Here is a 19,508-nt window from a genome sequence, read left to right on the forward strand (position 1 = left end):
ACCCTCATTGAAATGGCGAACTGAAAAGCTCTATCAAGAATACCATATCTGCTTTAGTCTCCCTTGTTTACACAGTTCCTAACACATAGTCATGGTTGTAAGAGATGCCCAGGGATCATTGAATGACAAGATCTCGGGGATTCTAGGAGCCATATCTTTAAACCAACCAAATGATAAAGAAAACCAAGAAGGCCCAACTATGCTTAGAAAACTGGAAAGCCCTCAGGAAGCCACCATAAGTATCAACATGGTTATTTTCCCATTCTACCCTCACTAGAACTGAGTGATCTGCAATGTCTGTTCTTTTTTTTTATTATTATTATTAACTTGAGTGTTTCTTATATACATTTCGAGTGTTATTCCCTTTCCTGGTTTCCGGGCAAACAACCCCCTAATCCCTCCCCCTCCCCTTCGTTATGGGTGTTCCCCTCCCCATCTTTCCCCCATTGCCGCCCTCCCCGCAACAATCTAGTTCACTGGGGGTTCAGTCTTAGCAGGACCCAGGGCTTCCCCTTCCACTGGTGCTCTTACTAGGCTATTCATTGCTACCTATGAGGTCAGAGTCCAGGGTCAGTCCATGTATAGTCTTTAGGTAGTGGCTTAGTCCCTGGAAGCTCTGGTTGCTTGGCATTGTTGTACATATGGGGTCTCGAGCCCCTTCGAGCTCTTCCAGTTCTTTCTCTGATTCCTTCAACGGGGGTCCTATTCTCAGTTCAGTGGTTTGCTGCTGGCATTCGCCTCTGTATTTGCTGCAATGTCTGTTCTTAATTATTCTTTTTTTTTCCTGGCCTTCTCCAGATATACTGCATTAAAAACACTATCTCAGGTTTCCTGCCTTCAAACATCCTTACTTCCCCTACCAGGTAAACCTTTTGTTCCAGGCCCTCTATAAGCCTCTGATCTTTAAATGTCCTCAGAGCCTTTCCAGTTGAGTTTGTTGGTTGACACGCATCTGGGAGGGCAAGCCACTGGAGGTAGATGAAGACTCTCCTTCAGCACAGGTTCCATCATGGTGAATGGAATAATTTCCCTCAGAAACAGAATATAACTATGGTTGCAACTAGATTTCCTTCATCTATGAACTACACATTTACAGACTATATTATCCAGACTACACATCCAGACTACATTATGAGAAAAAAATGCAATAAAATAGAAAGTCCACATAAGAGGCCTCCCAATTTGCATGTAACAAATTTATAAGGATGTTTTCTTTATTATTAGTTGTTCTAAATTATCCGTCCTAAGATTATTTTAAATGTTGTTTAGCAATTGGTTACTGGTATAATGGAAACTTGTCTTCCCACCTGATGATTATAAACACTGGAGAATAGAGGAACTTGAAGTAACTTGGAGGACAGACACTTTCTTGGAACAAAAAAACAAACAAAAATCATTATCAAATGATGAAGATCATAGACTATAGAACCCATAGTACATCTCTGGTAGCTTTCTTCCAACAAACAAAGAAACAAACAAAATCTTCCCTATTTGCTAGTAAAGAAAATCAGTAAATGAGGGTGCTATTGTCCTGTGATATACAAAGAATTTGAATCTAGGGTATGGTTTTTGTTGTTGTTTTCTTTTAAATCACTGGATGCAAAAATGACTCATGCCCAAAGAGCAGCTCCATTACATGCCCTCCGATTCCAGACACTGACCAGCCCTACCAGAATCTATTCTAAAACTTGATATCTACTTTAATCACAAGTCTGAAATGGGTTTTGGTACAGTTTTCTGTCTTTATCCTTTTCAGCAATTAAGATAATCTTGATATAAGGGCTGGCAGGGATAAATTCACCTGAGCCCATCATGTGACTGAGCTCATCAAGTAGATGTACAGAAAGAGCTAAGCCAAAGGTTTTATAGAAATCTCCTGTAGCTCCGCCAGGGCCAAGAACTTTCTCTTGGGGCAGGTTTTTAATTACTTCATCTATTTCGGAAAGTAGCGGGGAATCAAGTAATTCCCCAGTCTTCTGCAAATCACCTAGACAACTTGTGAGGAGTGAGAACTGACTGTTTATCTGTTCACGACATTGGGCTTCAATTTTTGTAACACTCTCCATCCTGTTTCTGAAGAATCTCCTCCTCAGGAGCCTTGGGCCTGTATTTGTCTTTCTCTCCTTTGTGCACCTCACAGCATTGCAGTTATGAGTTTATTGTGAGAGCTGAACAACTGGAATAGCAATTACTGGCTCTCATCCTCCCACTGGTCCAGTGATGCCTCGCCAAGTGATAGACTCTTCACTTCTAGGTTGCAATAAGATTGGAGCCACTGGAGCAGAGAACTTTGCTTATAATTTCTGGTAAGGGTGATCTTCCAGGTCCAGAGTCTGACTTTCTCTCCTGAACAGCCTTTCTCATTCAAACATTGTCATGTATATTGTTACTGAGCAAGAGGATGAGAATAAAAAAAATGCGATGTATCAGACTACAATGTTCACCAAATGCCAGTGATAGATAGATGATAGATAGATAGATAGATAGATAGATAGATAGATAGATAGATAGATAGATGATAGATAGAAAGATAGATAGATAGATAGATAGATAGATAGATAGATAGATAGATAGATAGATTAAAAGTAGCCTCCACAAACACTGGATGCTATAGGGAAATCCCATAATGAATTTTACAATTAAATTCTTTTAAATTTGGTTTGAGGTCTTCAATGCATTTGTGGCAGTTTTGGAAATAGGCCTATATACTCTCTTTTACAATCTACCTCTAATTCACTCAAAGACCTGGACAGTCTCAAATCAAAAGAAAATTATTTTTCCAAGAACATATGCACTGGGATAAATTCAGAGGTGCTTCTTCAGTAGTTGTTCTAATCAAGGGACTTCAGTGAAGTCTCATAAAGGGACATTTTCTAGATCAAAACAGCATGTAAATGTGGTTGCAGAGCAACCAAATGCAATGACAATATAATTTTCAGTATCTTTCCACCAATCTTCCCCATATTTGGCATATATGGCTTTCCAAAATTTGTTCTGTAGTTTTTGAGTTGCTTAGGTAGCAACTTGATCCATATGACAATATTCTAGAAATTCTTCTAATCCTTGCTTATTTTTGATTAATTCAAATTTAGTTCTTAGTCCTTTATAATTCTAGTTTATACATGACCCAATAGTTTTTTTCCTAGTAAGCAAGAATTGATAATAAACATTTCTGGGTTCTGGGATCCTATAAGTTATACAAAAGGACTAGTTATTTGTCCCACTGCATGGACAAGGGTAGTTAAAAGCCTGTAGCATTTTCTTCTTAAGTTCAGATTTATATCCTTTGAAAAGATTGTGAAAATGAAGAGATTGTAAAATTTTTATGACAATGCCACTTTATACTTCTGGTTACTACAAAAACTAGACTTTTCCAGATACATCTTATTTCAAATATTTTGTCTTGTTCTCTGTGATGATTATTTTTAGTTGCCAACATGACTACATCTGGAAGGAGTTACAATCCATAAATGTAGGGCATACCTGTTATCAATTTTTTGCTTGGTTTGAAGTAGGTGAATGCACTTCTAGTCTGCACCTTTGCGGTAGGAAGACACGCCTTTAATCTGGACACTTCTTCTGCTAGAAGCCTATATAAGAACATGGAAGAGAGAAACTTACTCCTTACCTGCTTGCTCTCACATTGCTAGCAAGTTCATTCTTTCACTGGCTTTAGAGCCCACTTCTTTGGAATTCCACCTTCTACTGAAGAATGACTGAGTCATACAGCCTTGTAATCTAAGCAGCTTCTAATTCCTGGACTTTCGGCCACATTGAATTAGTTGGGCCGTAGCCTGTAAGTGCATCTGACAAATCCCCTTTACAGATGTCTGTCTCTCTATCTTCATTATATTTAAACGTACATATATGAGCTTTCATGAGTATATAACTCTTGAAAGACACTACCTTACAAGAAAGGAGAAGAGCCAGGGCACCTCAAAGTTAGACACTGCTACCTCTCTGTAGAGTAGCAAAGGAGCTACTGCATCCACATTTTGCACACACATTACAAGATAAGTCATGGAACAGCTGCAGCTGATAAGATAGGCACCTCACCCAAGCCACACATCTGTTTGAAATCCATCTTTTGGGCCCCATCTCCAAAAGAATGCATTACTTACAGGCAACGGCTAAGTCACAGGATTTTGACCCTGCTCCTCTTGATCATGCCTTCTCTCCTTTCTCGCTGTCTGGGATTCTTTATGGTGATCCTGACACTCTTGCTCTTACAGTGTAGCAGTGTCCATCTCCTGGCACAAGAAGGTTGCATAAACAGCCTGTCCTGATACATCCAAACAAAGCAAAACCCAAACGCAGTAGCTCAAATCTCTATTCTGACACCAAGACAAATGTATTTTCAAGTCCTTAAAAGGAAAGAAAGCTGTTGTACAGGATTCTTCATGTGGAAACCCTTCCTAGATTTTCTCAAAGAAACCATCTCTCCCCGTTCAGTGTTTCAAAGTCCATCCAACAGGACAAAGCCTCTTCTTTTCTTGCACTCTCCCCCAATTGTTTTTAAACTATCTTTCTCCTCAGCCCAATACTTCTTGATTCTCTCAGGTCATTTCTTACCAGTCTGTAGCTGTCATCACCAGTACCTTCTGATATGGACCACTATGGTATTTTAGGAATATCTAATTGTTCTTATGATCCTCATCTTTTTGTTGGTTGAAGAAGCCATGGAGACTCAGGGAAATATTTTTCTGTTCTTACTCTTAACGGTTTTTCTCTTTGAAATCTTTTGTGGATAATTAGTAACCAACATCAACAGTATTTTACAAGAGGAAATAAAAGAGAACTGGTTTAACATTTGCATTATTCTTATTTAATAATATCATAAGATTTGGACTATGCTCTGTGATCTTGTCGAGTTATTTAACTTACATTTTGTCTACTTCAGTACTCATAAGACGACAGTAAGAATTAAAGATGACAATGTGCTGGGTATAGTGGTACACCCCAGTTATAATATCAGCACTTAAGGGATAATGGTCTTAATGACAATATGTCTTAAATATCTGAAATGTAAGTGTGCAAAAAGTATATTTTGTGTACCATACGGTCAATTTTACAAAAAAGAAAATTGCTCTTTTCCCCAGAGATCAAATCATTTCACAGACCTGCTAAATAGTGGGTGTCAGAAATAATCCTCTCTGTATGAACTGTTTGCTTGAGGCAGAATGTCTTCCAAAGTGAAAATTTCATGGAGGTATTTTATTTTTGCCGGTGGTTGACTCTCAACAACTTCATTAAAATGTTTTAATTTAGATTTAGATCAGCTCTCATGTGTTTGAACACCATATTGCTCTGTCCTTGCTTCAGCCAGTGACAAAGGCCCATGTGCTCACATACAATAGGAAAACGAAATTAGATATTATTTTTCTTGTCATTGTTCTGCTGTCTCTGATAGACTGAAAGTTATGATTATCTGGACAATTTTTAAAACAATTAAAACAAGCCTTCATTTTAACCAAAAGGAGAGCAATCATTTTGTCTGAACCTAGGTAGAATCGTGGGCCTCCTGGAGTTGCCTTTACACCTAGAATAAGGTCACAATATCAAATCTCCTTTCACGGCTTAGCTGCCTCCATATATGTATATTTTGTGGGTTGCTGTGTGAACTTCATAACTCCTGTATTTGATTGGATGGAGTCCCACATTGCCTGGTGTGCTCCTGTCAGAATCCTGCTGCCAGTTCTTACAGAAGAAATGTTTGTTGTTAAATGCATTGACTGTGTTTTGTTCTGTTTGTTTATTTAAACAACAAAACAAGATAACTTTTTCAGAAACAATTTAAAATTTATTAACCTGTTCTAATGAATGTGTTCCAAAGAAGAGTCTAAGAGTTTGATCCAGAAAATGACAGTCACCCCAGAGGTGAACTCGAAAGCATGTTTAAAAGCTTGTGTACCTTCAGGCTCCTTCCATGGGCAGAATCCCAGCAGTCCCCAGCCTTTCAACTTTCAGACTGGAGAATTGACTTTCTTTAGTTTTGGACTGAATATCTGAGTGCCACTGTCATCTCCTGTTGTTGATCAAGAAAAATCGTTGGGAGGTCACCTTCATTTGATGGCTATGGACTTCTAACAAAGCTAACAAAAATCTGTGTTCAATTCAAGTTGAAACTCAAACCAAGAGCATGAGGATTTTGAAAGAATTTCTTTGTAAAACAAACATTCATAAATGATGTCAAGTTTGTTTGATCTGTGTAAGCATCTATAGATGTTGTAATTTTCTTATTCTCTCTGACTCTCTCTCTTTCCTCTCTCTCTCTCTCTCTCTCTCTCTCTCTCTCTCTCTCTCTCTCTCGTCTCGTGCAGATACGGAAGTCCCAGAGGGGGAAATGTATTGAATATGTAATTAGCTCAAACATACTTTCTCAGTCTCCAAACCATACGTTTCTCATTATCTCCTGAGCAGACTCCCTTCCCATTTTTAGATACTAACAGGAAAAAGACATCAGAACTCAAAACTAGATAGTGAACACACTGACTCACAGAAAATTAAAGATTATATTCAAAATAACTTATACTCAAACTAATAGAAGAAAAACTAGGGAAGCATCTGGAACACATGGGCACTGGAAAAAATTTCCTGAACAAAACACCAATGGCTTATGCTCTAAGATCAAGAATCGACAAATGGGATCTCATAAAACTGCAAAGCTTCTGTAAGGCAAAGGACACTGTGGTTAGGACAAAACGGCAACCAACAGATTGGGAAAAGATCTTTACCAATCCTACAACAGATAGAGGCCTTATATCCAAAATATACAAAGAACTCAAGAAGTTAGACCGCAGGGAAACAAATAACCCTATTAAAAAATGGGGTTCAGAGCTAAACAAAGAATTCACAGCTGAGGAATGCCGAATGGCTGAGAAACACCTAAAGAAATGTTCAACATCTTTAGTCATAAGGGAAATGCAAATCAAAACAACCCTGAGATTTCACCTCACACCAATGTGATTGGCTAAGATCAAAAACTCAGGTGACAGCAGATGCTGGCGAGGATGTGGAGAAAGAGGAACACTCCTCCATTGTTGGTGGGATTGCAGACTGGTAAAACCATTCTGGAAATCAGTCTGGAGGTTCCTCAGAAAATTGGACATTGAACTGCCTGAGGATCCAGCTATACCTCTCTTGGGCATATACCCAAAAGATGCCTCAACATATAAAAGAGACACGTGCTCCACTATGTTCATCGCAGCCTTATTTATAATAGCCAGAAACTGGAAAGAACCCAGATGCCCTTCAACAGAGGAATGGATACAGAAAATGTGGTACATCTACACAATGGAATATTACTCAGCTATCAAAAACAACGAGTTTATGAAATTCGTAGGCAAATGGTTGGAACTGGAAAATATCATCCTGAGTGAGCTAACCCAATCACAGAAAGACATACATGGTATGCACTCATTGATAAGTGGCTATTAGCCCAAATGCTTGAATTACCCTAGATCCCTAGAACAAACGAAACTCAAGACGGATGATCAAAATGTGAATGCTTCACTCCTTCTTTAAATGAGGAAAAAGAATACCCTTGGCAGGGAAGGGAGAGGCAAAGATTAAAACAGAGACTGAAGGAACACCCATTCAGAGCCTGCCCCACATGTGGCCCATACATATACAGCCACCCAATTAGACAAGATGGATGAAGCAAAGAAGTGCAGACCGACAGGAGCCGGATGTAGATCGCTCCTGAGAGACACAGCCAGAATACAGCAAATACAGAGGCGAATGCCAGCAGCAAACCACTGAACTGAGAATAGGACCCCCGTTGAAGGAATCAGAGAAAGAACTGGAAGAGCTTGAAGGGGCTCGAGACCCCAAAAGTACAACAATGCCAAGCAACCAGAGCTTCCAGGGACTAAGCCACTACCTAAAGACTATACATGGACTGACCCTGGACTCTGACCCCATAGGTAGCAATGAATATCCTAGTAAGAGCACCAGTGGAAGGGGAAGCCCTGGGTCCTGCTAAGACTGAACCCCCAGTGAACTAGTCTATGGGGGGAGGGCGGCAATGGGGGGAGGGTTGGGAGGGGAACACCCATAAGGAAGGGGAGGGGGGGAGGGGGATGTTTGCCCGGAAACCGGGAAAGAGAATAACACTCGAAATGTATATAAGAAATACTCAAGTTAATAAAATAAAAAAAAAATAACTTATACTCAAATTGATGGTGGTATAGCTTGAAATTTGTGTGGTTCTACATAGGTAGGTAAAAAGAACAAGGCAATGTTGATTGGGTTCTAGTATAACCACAGAAGAAAGAAATCACAATGAAACAATGCCCAACTACCCTCTAAGATGCTAGAATAGGGGTGGAATATGGTTTGCCTCTGAGAAACAACTTCTTTCCCTCTAGTCTCCAGGGACTGCACTTTATGATAAAACAAATAATTTTTTTAGAATTATAAAATTAGACTTTACTGGGGCTGGAGAGATGGCTCAGTAGTTAAGAGCGCTGATTGCTCTTCCAGAGGTCCTGAGTTCAAATCCAAGCAACCACATGGTGGTTTACAACCATCTGTAGTGAGATGTGATATCCTTTTCTGATGTGTGTGAAGACAGCTACAGTATACTTCTATATAATAAATAAATAAATAAATAAATAAATAAATAAATAAATAAAATTTTTTAAATTAGACTTCATTAAAAAGGATAGGGTAAAAATCAAGGCAGAAGTGATGTCTTAGTGAGGGTTTCTATTGCTGTGATGTAACACAGTGACCAAAAAGCAAGTTGGGAAGGAAAGGGTTTATTTGGGTCACACTTCATGTAACTTACTGTTTATCATCATCAAAGGAAGTCAGGACAGAAAATCAAACAGGGTGGGAATCTGGAGGCAGGAGTTGATACAAAGACCATGTAGTAAAGACCTTGGAGGTTTGCTCCCCATGGCTTGCCCAGCATGCTTTCTTACAGAACCTAGAACCACCAGCCCTGAGATGGCACCACTCAAAATGGGCTGGGCCCTCCTCCATCAGTCAGTAGTTTAGAAAATGCCTTTTGCCCTGATTTTATACAGGCATTTTCTCTACTAAAGTTCCCTCTTTTCAGACAACTTAGCGTGTATCAAGTTGACATAAAATTATCCAACAGAAGGGTTTTAAATTATAGAGAACTATTAAAAAACATACAAGCTATCCAGCAACCACTACAGAAAGAGAAACACAGCAAACACATATCCATTCATACTTTATAGTAATTTTTATCTCTAAAATAATATCATATGATTAACATTTACATATTTTTTCACCTTAATGTCCCTTTTTACTTATAGGTACTATGTTAAATTGGTTGAGTATGTAGATCAAGTTTCTCATGCCTTCCTATATTTAGATGTCTTTGGTGATACCCTCATTTCGGACTCTACCTAGGTCAGTAGAATACATACAAACTTAAAACAAGAAGAGAAAAGCAAAAACACGCAGATTTCTACTTTTGTCCACTTGGACCCCTGGTACATCATTGAAAATGTACTATGGCATGCCTGTGGTAGGGTGGTTAAAAAATTTTCACCTCTTCCAATAGTTAATAGTCCCCCAAGTATAGGAATAAGTCCTACCAAGACCAGAGTGATAAAAACGTCTATAGACAATGTTAGTTCTTCACTGTTCACCTCAGTATATGAAACTGGAAAGAGAATCCAAACCTTATTTAAGCAGGAATCATCAGTACAACCTTTAACACTACCATGGAATACATGTCAAGGGGTTAACCTCACATATTTTACATGTGCCAGTAGCATAGCATCCTCTACACATGTTGACCTATATTCAGTTTGGATGTTAATATATACTATTCAAGTATAACCCAAACCAATATTGAAATTAAGCAAAGCAACTCTGTTTGAAGTCACTGAAAAGCCCCTTAAGGGAAGAAGTTATAGATGCTGGCAGTAAGCTCTGGGGAACATAGAGGCTGCCTTTTGGAGAGTAAGATGCACAAAGTTGTCATTGTTCAGTGTCTATGATCTGCCAGTGAAACAGGAGCAGGACTGGTAGTACTTAGACGATGAAAATATTTAACTGAAAAATACTGCTACAAACTCTGCCTAGAACAAAAGGTATGATGATACAGGTTTTGAAGTGACAAGTGACCCTCAGTAACTTCAAGATCCCCAAACTGGAATTAGTGCTAGAATCTACGTTGTCCCCGGCTTTATACTGTCATCTCTCCCCTCCAAGTGTGCCAAAAACACTAATAACAACCTCTTTCTGATTATATCAAACTCTTCAGAACACTGTCACCAAGGTGATCCCAAAATTAGTTCAGCATACCTTAAAATTCTTTGAGTCCAAAAGCATCTCACCTCCCTACATTAACAGTGGAAGATAGCAAATGAGTTAACATCATCAGTTATCTGACTTCAGGCAGACTCAGCTCAGGATTTTTGCTTTGAATTGTTTGTTTCAGAAATAAAAAAAAATGGTGTAAAACAACTACTTGAGAAGGACTGCTTTTTAGCCTCTCACTTATCAGTGGGATTAACCTTAAGAAACTGTGTCATTTACTCATTGTATTATATTAGTCAGGGTTCCCTAGAGTAACAGAACTTGCAAAATGAATGAATCTATATCTATGTTAAGATTTGTTAGAATGACTTACAGGCTGTGGTCCAGCTAATCCAATAATGGCTGCCTGTGAACAGAAAGTCCAAGACTGCAGGAATTGCTCGGCATCTGCTGCTCCTCAGTATAAGCTGGAATCCAGCAGAGGTAGGCTTTAGTACCAGTGAAGAAATGAAGTTGGTAGCAAGGCAACAGGAAGCCAGCAAAAAACAAAATCTTACATCTTTCATGTCCTTCAATAGGCTTCCAGAAGAAGGCGTGACCCAGATTAGAGGTAGAATTAGAAATACGATTTGGGTTCAAGGTGGGTCTTGTCCCAGCCCAATTGGTTTGTCTATATTAAAAACCTGTTCTTTCTCAAAAATACAGATTAGAAATGGACCTTCCTTCTTAAAATTAAGTAGATACTATTTATAGATGTGCCCTTCTACTTTTTGTGTTTTAGTCAACTCCAGATGTAGTCAAGTTGACAAGAAAATCCATTACATTTGTGGTTACCCTTAACCACAGAAAATTAATACTAAAAAAATGTCAGTCTATCTATAACTTACCTGTGTCTGTATTACTTTATTTTCCTCAGTGCTGTAACCAAATACCTGACAAAAGGTAATTTAAAGGAGAGGGTGGTAATATTTTAAGCACCCAAGGAGGGGAATGACTACTGTAAGATAGTGTCTTCTAAATGCAGCACAGAGACCCATGATCGCCCAACAATATAGTGGCTCACACAAGACCTAAACATGATGATATCAGTTGACATGGGCAATGTAGCTAGGTATAAATTTAACAAGGTGGCATTTCTGTTTAAACCAGCAATCAATGACTGAGGAAGAATCAGTTTTCACCTGAGACATGTTCCATGACAGCTTTTCTATCCATGAGATCAACCCTAAACATATGCACATATGGGCAACTCGAATTGACCCAATGGAATGTGTATATGTGCATGTGTGTGTATGTGCATGAGTGTGCATGTGTGTAATGATGATAATTATCAAAGAAGGGGTCATGGATTTGAGAAGGGCTTGTGGAGGACATGGAGAAGTAGAAGAGAGAGAGTAAAGCATGGAAATGACACAAATACAGTGTACTTGTGTATGAAATTCTAAAAGAAAAAAAATGATTTTAAAAACGGTGATTCTGAAAACTGCTAGTATTGTGAGCAATAAACTGTCCTTTGCCTCCAAATCAGGAGTTGACCCAATGACCTGTTTTATAAATAGGTCACTTACAAACTGTGTATTTCACCATATAAGAAAGGATGTATATCTTAATTTGGCTTTCTTGACCATCAGATTTTCTTCAGTAATTCAACTAGCAAGTCATATTTAGAACAACAGTGAAGGACCAGATAGTAAATACCTTTAGACTCTTCAGTCCACAATATCTATATTTTATTTCTGACTTCTCTTGTTAGAGCACAAAAGGAGACATCAACCATACAGAATAATAAATAATCATAGCTGTGCTCCTGTGAAACTTCATTATATGGATGATAAAATTTAAATTTTATATGATCCATATGCTATAAAATTATACATTTTACAATTTTTAATCTTTCAAAAATTTACAAAGCACAATAAATCACAGGCTGTAGAAAGCATATGTCAGCTTATGTGGCCCATGAACCAACAACTGAATAAGAAAAGGAACTGTCCATTAAATCTATTAGCCTATTTAGTGTTCTTCCTCTAGTCTATATAAAAAAAATCTTAAAGTGGAAAACTCCTTAAAGGAATTTAGGGTTGTAGTTAGTAGGGAGATAAACCTGGGAAGGAACTTGGTGAGAGGCAGTCTTTTCTATGTAACACCGGAGTCATACTTAAGGCCTTGTGTATTTTAGGAGATTCTGTACCCTGAATTATAGCCCAGGGCTTCCCAATTTTCTATGCATAAATGTTTTATGTATGCATAAATTTTCCCTCTCTTTGCCTTACATTGCACCCCCACCCATAGTGATCAGTTTGTCTGCATCTCTACTTCGTGAATACTGAGGAAATGACTATTAACAGGGGATTTTCTGTCACTAACATTTGGGATCCATTTAAGAATTGATCCTTTCAACCGTTTGTGTTTTGTACATCCATTCTTTGGGGTCTCCCTTTTCATCAGACTTCAGGAATGTCTTTCTCAGGTAGTCATGATATCTCTGATTTGTTTCTGCTGCTCCACAAAGCGTTTTACCCATGAACAGCAGAATAAAAAGTCTGAGAAGATTTCTATGCCATATTATAGTAAACTTTATGATTCACTCAGGAGCCAAAAATTCTCTGAATCACTTTGATAACAAAGGAAACACCTAGAGCATTTTGGAATGAAATAAACCTGATAGTTTTCTTTCACATTTTTATCCAAAATTGGACCCAAATTACCTGAAACAACCATACAGAAATTGCCACACCTTTCAAACAAGAAAGCAAAGCTTACATCAATTTGCATAATGCTTAAGGCTGAATATTGAACGGTGATGTTTCCTCTGATGGGAAATGATGATCCTTTCTTTCTCAAAGGAAGGAATTTATAAGTAATTGGGAACCCGTGAGTGAGTGAGTGAGTGAGTGAGTGAGTGAGTGAGTACAACCGTCACAATCAATTTAACCTTAAGCTTTGCCACTATCCCAGAATGTAGGTTCAGAGGGCAGATTTAATGCAGATGGAGACACTGGTATGTATGCTTCAATACAATCATGAAGCTGATTTTCTCCATCCTGAACACATTGTAGAGAATGACACAGCAGAATAAGAGCCCACAGTTTGACCCCAGGCAGCACTAGATATCATCCCTGACTAAACGTGTCACCGAACTTGCTGTGTAACAGTCACAGAGTAACACTAAATTCTCAAGTAGGCACCAGCTTTGTATTCCCTGCACATACACGGAGGCTGCACTTCTGAAACAGAACTTAAGATTTTCTGCAAGTCTTTTCCTTGTAAATCAATGTGAGTCTAACAGCATTAGCAATTTGTCAGGAGAAGGATGATAACCCCATTGTAGCTTGGTTGACAACAAGCACTTTGGTAATTTCTCAGGAAAGGTATTTCCTGTTGATCATTAAAAGCCAAATTTTGAGTCACTTCCCCCTCTGGATTAAATAAATACTATTAGTGTTTCAACTGTGTACAGTAAATATGGATCTCAAGACTTGTTTGTCTGCATTTCTTAAAACATTTATGAACATTGAACAGATGAATTTGTTTTAAGCATATTTTTTCATTTGAACACTTTTCCCAGTGGTTTTTAATATGGATACCGTTCATCACATATTGAATAAAGCAACTTTCACTTTATTTAATGTCTTGACCCAAATCACATTGTCTCCATAAATATTTTACAGTCAGCATGCAACAAAAGCATGATTGCCAAAGTCATGTCTGTATTTGTAGGTTATATACTATAAAAAATGGATTATTTTTCCTTCTCTTGCTTTTCAGTGAGGGAATTGGTGCTTGCATTTGCCCAAGTGGGTTTTTACTTTTCCTTTTCCTCTTCTTTTTTTCAATAAAAAAAAGTACTAACTAGCTCCTTAGGGGTAAGATGCTGGAAACATGGGTCTGAGCCAAGTTACTATATCTATAAAATTCACAAAAGAATAAGAAAACATTGCTCACTTTACCTCTTTCCAGCTGTTTTTCTCTGAAAGAAGTTATTTTGAGACTTCCATTATCCTGATAGATAGGATGAAACTACTCTATGACTAACGGAATAAAGGTTATACTGCTTTTTAGTGGAGCAAAATGAAAGTCAAAATAAAAATGAAAATCCAATAATTGTTTCCTTTGAAAAATAGCAAAATTTCACATTCTTTTTCACCGATTATTTTCACATGTTAAAACCAGCATATTGTTCATATTTTGAGAATGTATCTGAAAAAAATTTAAAATGAATAATGATTTTTCCAAATACCATGACTTGACTTTATAATATGAACCATGAAGATAATATCCTAAATTCTTAGCAAGATGCAGTAAGCTGGGGTCATTAAAGACTGCAGATTTTTCATTTGTGTTTTCCTTCTCCTTTGACTCAAACTCCAGTAGAAAAATAATTTATTCCTATTCAACTCATGTTTCTTGAGACAAATTGAATTAAGTTTGCATCTCTACAGCATACTCTTCAAAGTTTCTGAATGCCTTTCACTGAGACACCCTTTTGACATAACAGTCCAAAGAGAAACAACCTGAACCAAATGGTTTTTCATAGCAATTTTTTGTGCGTTTTTGTTTGCTCAAAATAATTTTCGTGTGTGTATGAGGTAATCCTAAAGTCTACTTACACCAGTGTTTACATGCAAAGTTAGCTTAAGAATATTTTTGCTTTATCACGTCAGTCTTAGAAAAGAAACATGAAAAATGTCCTAACACTCCTTACAACTACAATTTGAGTTGGGCTGTGGTTACTAATGACTTCCCTCCCTATTCCTTCTTCTAACAATAAGTACTGTATCTCTTGGACATGAGTTGGATAGATACACCAGGAAAATCCTGGTCACAGTGAGAGCTCTAAGGAACAGGCACCAGTCAGTGGAACTTAGCAAAATCATGTGTCCCTCTGTAATTGTTCACATAAGCTCCAACAACAACAACAACAACAAAATAATAATAATAATAACCTTTTCTATGTTTAAAATATCACAAAGACAGTTTGAGAGCTACCAAGTACTGAATCCCTACAATGGTTTCAACCAATCCGATAAATTGAACCTGACATAGAAAAGGAGTAAGGAAGAGAGGTGAAGCTAAAGAAAGCTCATGGGCACTTATGTCCTGGTTTCATTGTTTCCACTCACCCAGCTCTACTCTTGACCTCCCAATAATCTGATAATATAAAGACACAAATTTTTCATTTTTACTTCTAAACTTTGATCTGTGTTTTTCTGTCTTAGGAAAAAAAACAAGAAAAAATAAAACAAAGCAAACAAACAAACAATAACAAAGCCAAATCAAATCAAATCAAAACAAAAAATAAGCATCTTGAGTAACAGGGCTGATGGATGAATTAGTTAGTGGTCACTGCCAGATGATGTCAATTTGGAAAGATTGAAGTGCTCTGGCCCCAATTTCTCTCCCATCAGCTTACAGTGGTGCCAAACCCTGAGATTTCAGCTCACATATAAACACATCCTAGAAGAAATAAGCATTAAGACCTGCTTTCTGAAATTTGATTTAAGGCTGGAAAACAACATATTGTTTTGTTTTCTTTTCCTCTGGTAAATTCCTCCAAATTATTTTTATTTACATGTGCAAGATAATTTAAGTTTAAAAAAAAAACTAAAGCTTAAGATGATTACCCTCTTTAAGGTTAACATTGTTATTTAAAAAAAATATTGAGTTCCACCAAAATTAAGTATTAACTACTAGTTCTGAATTTGACTAGTCCAAAAACTAAGGATCAGCTATAGGTCCAGAATGGCACTTGCAACTATGAGTCTCAAACAATAAAATGGGCACCCAATCATTTGAAATCATCTATGTCCATTGAAGACTAAAGCCACAAATTAAACATCCTTCTAGGAACAGTTACATTGAATGCATGAATTGCAACTAGCTATGTGCTAGAATCGTGCTCATATGAACAGTAGCAAGCAACAACGGGAATAATGTGGAAATAAATGTATAGTCAGACACACAAACATGCACACATGCACATATGCATGCACATGCACACACACACACACACACACACACACACACACACACACACACATTTCCATCTTTCCATCTTTCTCACATTAAGCTCTTACAAGAAAAGATTCAGCAAAATGTATACTTATTGGAACAGAATCTATACAAAAATATTATGAATAATTAAAATGGCAGATATGTGAGAAGTGGGGAGCAACATGGCTTTTGAGTAGAGAAAACTCTTGACTTGTGTTAGTTGTCTTTCTCTTTATATAACACTATGTTTAAGATAGCTAGTTTTCCCACAAACAGAGGACCTACGCAGGTCTGCACCAGGGCATCTGCATAGAGTATAGCTTTCAGCTCACTATTTTTATGGGACTCCTGAGTGTGTGAATGAAGGTGTCTCTGAGTCTTGTGTTTGCTCTTGGAACTCCTTTCCTTCTGTTGGGTTGCTTTGCCCAGCCTCAATGTGGTGTTTTGTTTTATCTTCTTGTATTTTATTATGTCATGTTTGGTTGTTATCTTTTGGAGGACTCTTTTTTTTGTTTGTTTTGTTTTGTTTTGTTTTGTTTTTCTAATGAGAGACTAAGATATTTAGAGGGAGTCCAGAAAAGAGGTGGTTGGTGGAGAAACTGGGAGGAGTGGTGAGAGGAGAAACTGTGTTAAGGATATTATATGAGAATATATATTCAATGAAGGGTATATATGTGGTGAGGGGGATACAGCTAGCTTTCAAAGAGAAAAGGCTTGTTTCAGCTAAACATTTTAAAAGTCCCAGTCCATGGTTGAGTGACACTCTCGCCCTGGGTCCATGGTAAACTAGAACACCATAAGGAAGTGGTAGGAAAAAATATTTACCTCTTTGTTACCCCAAAGCCATAAAGAATAAAGACAGGAAGCTATAGAAAGTAAGAAATAAGGACAGGAAGCCATAGGGAATAAGGAGGATGCCGATCTCAAAATTCCATCCCAGAGCTGCCATGATTTAACTTCCATCCACTGGGCCTTACCTATAAAAGGCCCTGCCTTGTCCCCAATACCCTCACTGTAGGGCTCAAGCAATGACCAGAGAGGCCTTTAACGAATCTCCCATGGTTAAACTAATACACTGACCAAATGAACTATCATGACTCATTAGAAGTGCTGAGGCAGATAGTTTATGCTAAGTATGGTGGTGGATACCTGTGGTCCCAGCAATGGAGACAGAAGCAGAGAGACATGTCTGTGAGTTTGAGGCAAGCTGTACTTACAGAATGAGCTGCAGGATATCCAAAGTTGCATAATAAAGAGACACTCTCTCAAAAGACAAAAAGAAAAAAAGAAAGAAAGAAAGATATTTATGATAATACAAGGATGATAGATCAACACAAGGAAGTAAAAGATAAGGTAAAACAATGAAAAAGAAAATGACATAGCCACATTGTAGACAATGACAAAGAAAGTAATCATGGATGAGAGTCTAATTTGATTCTCTTAAGGAAGTCAGGAAGGAAAAGGTTTAACAAAGTCACAGGAACAAAGTTTCTTTTTTCATTATTAAAGGAATAATAGCAGATATAAGATATGAAAAGAAGAGTCAACTTAGGTACAATCAATATTCTTAAAAATGAAATAAGAAGAACCAAACTAGAAAACCATTTCAAGGCTCAATAAAGCAAGGTCTAGGAAAAAGGCTTTAGAAAGTGAAAAACAATATTGATAAAACAACACAAGTATCCTGTCATTATTGAACTTCCCTTATAGATAAAGGATCTTACAGGCATCAATACGCAAGCCTTCTATGAAGGAGAAATTTTTCAAAAAAAAGTAAGGAAGGCAGGAGGGGAAGAGGGAAGGAAGGTAGTTTTAACCTGAATAAGAAGGGAATATTTTAAAATATTCAAGGAAATACAGTCCTTGCCACATGCCAATGGCTCTGCTTTGGGGATATTCACCAGAGAATCCAGATACACACATACATACATACATACATACATACATACATACATACATACATATACACACACATACACACATACATACATACACATACATTCATGCACATGCATACATACATATACACACACATACACACATACATACATACACATACATTCATGCACACACATACACACATACATACACATACATACATACATGCATACATGTTCTGGATTGGGGATTAGCCAATATAAAATCTTCATTAGTAGGCCAATGGCTTCAATGAGTGTTCAGAATGCAGTGTAGCATGGAGTTCTTCTCAAGGTGAGCCTTTAAGAACAATACATACATACATACATACATACATACATACATACACACACACATACACACATACATACATGCATACATATACACACATACACACTTACATACATGCATACATATACACACATACATACATACACACATACACACACATACATACACACACATACACACATACATACATGCATACATATACAGACATACACACTTACATACATGCATACATATACACACATACATACATACACACATACTCACACATACATATACACACATACACACATACATACATGCATACATATACACACATACACATACATACACACATACGCACACATACACACACACATACACACACATACACACATACACACATACACACATACATACACATACATACATACATGCATACATGTTCTGGATTGGGGATTAGCCAATATAAAATCTTCATTAGTAGGCCAATGGCTTCAATGAGTGTTCAGAATGCAGTGTAGCATGGAGTCTTTCTCAAGGTGAGCCTTTAAGAACAATACATACATACATACATACATACATACACACACACATACACACATACATACATGCATACATATACACACATACACACGTACATACATGCATACATATACACACATACATACATACACACATACACACACATACATACACACACATACATACACACACATACACACATACATACATGCATACATATACACACATACACATACATACACACATACGCACACATACACACATACACACATACACACATACACACATACACACACATACACACATACACACATACACACATACACACATACACACATACACACACATACACACATACACACATACACACATACACACACATACACACATACACACATACACACATACACACACATACACACATACACACATACACACATACACACATACACACATACACACATACACACATACATACACATACATACACACATACGCACACATACACACACACACACATACACACATACACACACATACACACATACACACATACACACATA

This window comes from Rattus norvegicus, chromosome 5, assembly GCF_021556685.1.
Source record: "Rattus norvegicus strain SHRSP/BbbUtx chromosome 5, alternate assembly SHRSP_T2T, whole genome shotgun sequence".
Lineage (NCBI taxonomy): Eukaryota > Metazoa > Chordata > Mammalia > Rodentia > Muridae > Rattus > Rattus norvegicus.